Raw genomic sequence first — 4508 nt, forward strand, 5'->3', positions numbered from 1 at the left:
AAAGTGTCTTGAATGAGGCTTGGTGCTCGGGCCCCCAAGCAAAAGTAATACCCTTCTTGGTCAATCTGGTAAGAGGAACAGCGATCCTGGAGAAATCTCTGATAAATCTGTGGTAGTAGCATGCCAGGCCAAGAAAACTCCTGATCTCGGATGGGGACCTCGGCACCTCCCATCGCATAAATGCCTCAATCTTGGCTGGGTCGATCAAAATCCCATTTTGATTAACGAGGTGTCCTAAGAACTGGACCTCTCGTAACTAGAAATCACACTTGGGGAATTTGGCTTAAAGCCTCTCCATCCTCAATACTCCAAGAATCTCCCGAAGATGCTCCTCGTGCTGCTCTCTGGACCTCGAATATACCAAAATGTCGTCGATGAACACGATCACCAACCTATCCAACATGGGCCTGCACACCCGATTCATGATATCCATGAACGTTGTCGATGCATTGGTGAGTCCGAAAGGCATCACCACAAAGTCGTAGTGCCCATAACAAGTCCTAAAGGTCGTCTTCTGGATATCCTCCTCGCAAACTCTCATCTAATGATACCCAAACCTCAAATCAATCTTGGAAAACCAAAACGCCCCCTGTAACTGATCGAATAAATCATCGATCCTTGGTAGTGGATATTGGTTCTTGACCGTCAGCTTGTTCAATTCCCGATAGTCAATACACATCCGGTGTGAACCATCCTTCTTCTTGACAAAAAGGATCGGCGAGCTACTCGGTCTAATAAAACCCTTCCCCAGCAGCTCCTGGAGCTGCGAGGATAACTCGTGCATCTCGGACGATGCAAGACGATAAGGTGCCTTGGCAATAGGCGTCGTACCCGGAACCAAATTAATCCGGAACTCCACCTACCTCTCGGGAGGCACACCCGGTAACTCCTCGGGGAAAACATCTGGGAACTCACACACAACCAGAACCTTAGAGATAGAACTCGGCCTCTCAGTGGCAACCCTCGTACCCATCACATATGCTAAAAAGCCCATACATCCCTGCTGTAAACTCTGCCTCGCCCTGGCAGCAAAACAGAAAGCTGATCCAGATCTGGTCCCCTCACGATACACAGTAAGCACTCCCCCACTAGGTTCTCGTATGGTCACCATCTGACGCTCACAGTCAACCAAAGCTCCAAACTGGCCCAACCATTCCACGCCCACTATGACACAGGCATCACCCATCGCTATCAGAACCAATCTATCAAAAACTCAACACCAAAAATAGCCAATACACATCCCCGGAATACGTCGGTGGCAAAAACCACATGCTCGTCAGCTATAGAAACCCTCAGTGGCCAAATCAACGTCTTGCATCTGACACTAATGTGACGACTAAAGGATAAAGACACAAAAGATCGACACGCACCCGAGTCAAATAACACCAAAGCAGGAACATAACTCACAAGAAAAGTTCCTATATACAACACAATATAAGCATAAACAAATCTCAAAATAACATAAATAAGGAGATACGTACCAGTAACAACATCAGGCACTGCGCGAACCTCTTCCGCGGTCAACTGGAATGCTCTCCCACGAGCTCTCGGAGGCTCGGCCTTCCCCGGACGGCCATCAGTAACATGTAAAGTAGCATGAGTAGTAGTCTGGGCTGATCCCTGGGTGAGCTGGGGACACTCGGCCTTCCGATGGCCCATCTGGTTACAGTGAAAGAAAATCGAAAATCCCTTGGGGCAGTCCCTCGCCATGTGCCCCTCCTTGACACATTTATAGCAAATCCCCGCTCGGCAAGACCCCTCGTGGCTCTTGCTGCACTTGCTAGAAGTGTGGCCTTTCTAGCCTCCAGCTCTCGAATCAGCGAGCTTAGCCCGCTTTTTCGTCGGCTACGACTGTACCGGTCTCCTATCTCTCACCTGATGCTCTCCCTCCTCCCAGGTCTGAATCTCCAGCTTAATCTCCCTCCTCCTGGCATTGGTCTGCAACTCAACCAATGTCCGATAAGACGAGTTCGCCACGAACTCTCGAATGTCTCTCCTCAAGATGTTCAAATACCTACTCACGCGTGCCTGCTCAGTGGAAACATGCTCAGGGCAGAACAACGCCATCTCATGAAACATCCTCGTAATCTCTGTCACTGACTCTGTATTCTTCTTGAGAGACAGAAACTCATGTGTCAAACGTTCCCTCTCCACTTGGGGAACATACTTATATCGGAACAACTTGGTGAACCTCTCCCAATTCACCGCAACATGATCTGCAGGGGTGAAATCAGTCGTCACAAACTTCCACCAGTCCTTTGCTCCCAAGCGAAGCTGGTTCAGCGCGAACCGGACTCTCAGATGCTCTGGACATGAACACGTATAGAAACACCCCTCAATGTTGGAGATCCATCTCATGGAAGCGATCAGATCCTGTGTCCCATCAAACTCTGGTGGTTTCGTGTTGCTTAACTCATGAAACAACAATGAGTCACCTCCATGTGCCCTGGATGCAACTATGGCCACGGTGGCTGCAGCAACAGCAGCCTCTGTAACAGCAGCGTATCGCTCATCGAATGTCTCAATCACCATGGTCTTAATAGACCCGAACATCTCTGGTATGGCCTCTCGGATAGATGCGGCCACCTCCTCATGAATGATCCTACGGATCTCCTCATCACTAGTGTCACTGCCCCTGGGGTTGTTGTGGGTAATCACCATAGTGTCTCTGAAATGCAAACACAAAATTATCAAAGAATAGATCAATAATCGCATACAATCGATTACCCACCCCTACATGCTCCTTAGCATCCTAAAATTCTTACTTGGGTCGCATACAAACGTAGTGCTTTCAGTAGTACGGACCCAATACTACCTTCCACACCAACATGAAGTCGTCCCAAGTCCTCCTCCTAGGATCCTAGTTCATAGTACTCTATCCCTCATGGATATCAAACTATTCCTTCGGTAGATTCCTCAATACTCATCTAGGTATCTCTCCTATATCACTCAAAAATCTCTCTAAAAGATTCATGCTATGTTTCTCCCTACTCAGTACACACAGAGCAAATAGCGGATAAGATCAATCAATAGCATACCCTAGGCTAAGGCATCATGATCAGGTAACTCTAGCCCTAATTTCTGAAATACCTAGCCTATCCGTCTCGTTTTCTCTGAAATACCTAGCATACCCTAGCATGCAGCTCTAATATCTCATAAGTATCTTATAATATAAACAAGTAATGGTATTTTCGGAAATCACCATTCGGGATCTGGCTGATTGTACACACTGCTCCGTCTCATTTTTCTCATTAAAACTCTTACTCGTTTTAGAAAAATCATTTCCTTTTAGAAAAAATTTCTCATATCCTCAGTTTGAGTCCAGACATACCCGAGAGTACATCCGAATCCCTCAAACCAAAGCTCTGATACCAGCATGTAACGCGGTAAACTTTCAAACAAATTTTTCATTTTTAAATCACATAAAATTAGTATCACATTTTCTAAAAATCACAATGTATCAAATGTCAAAACACAGAATCCTGGACATAGTCTCAAACATGTGTGTACAATCAAGTCGGCACCTTCCTGTGATCCTAAGAAGTACCTGAAACACATAACACACAACACGGTAAGCACGAAGCTTAGTGAGTTCCCCAAAATACCACATGCAAAAATAATAAGCCTCTCATGGCTATAACTCGGCATGGACCCTCCGGTCATGCGTCTTGGTGAGGACCCTCCGATCTCACGGCTCGGTGTGAACCCTCTGGTCATGTGTCTCAGTGAAGACCCTCTGGCCTCACAACTCGGGTTGGACCCTCCAGTCCTGTATCTCAGTGAAGACCCTCCGGTCCTAACTCGGTAAGGCATAGAATTATAGCATATATCACAAACACAAAATGCATAATGTCACATAACTCAGTATAAGCACATAGGACCCTCTGGTCAATAAGTCAAATAAGATCCTCCAGTCACACAGTATTATCGTTCAGGTAAGTATAGTGAGAAGACTCACCTCGAAAGTAAGCAAGTAGATCTAGCACCCAACGAACAGTCTAATCCTCGCCTACACGTCATAGTCATCTCTAATTAACACTTATCACCTCAACTCAAATAATTTAAGCTAACCTCTTTCTCTAACTCTTGGAAAGGGTAAAATACCATTTTACCCCTCCATGGTCTCCATACTCCATGTCTTGACCAAACCCTAAAAGTCAACAGAAGTCAACACTCGAGTCAACAGTCCATGTTGACTCAACTCGTCAAGTGCATCTATGTGACTCGTCGAGTTCCTTTGTTTTCACAAAAATATCGTGAAAGTCCAACTCACCTCGTCGAGTTGTCTTATTAACTCGCTGAGTTACAACGTGTCCAGACTCATCGGGGAAAACCCTAACCGACTCGTCGAGTCAGCTCACCGACTTGTCGATTCCCTTCAGTCCATTTTCTCATTCAGATGATTTTAGGCAGAAATGGTGTCTCATACTTTGGATCTAACCTTCTAAGGCTCACTTATCACGTAAAGTTGCAAGATTTACATTCATGCATGGCATCTAGGGCTCAAA

This window comes from Lactuca sativa, chromosome 7 (assembly GCF_002870075.4).
Source record: "Lactuca sativa cultivar Salinas chromosome 7, Lsat_Salinas_v11, whole genome shotgun sequence".
Lineage (NCBI taxonomy): Eukaryota > Viridiplantae > Streptophyta > Magnoliopsida > Asterales > Asteraceae > Lactuca > Lactuca sativa.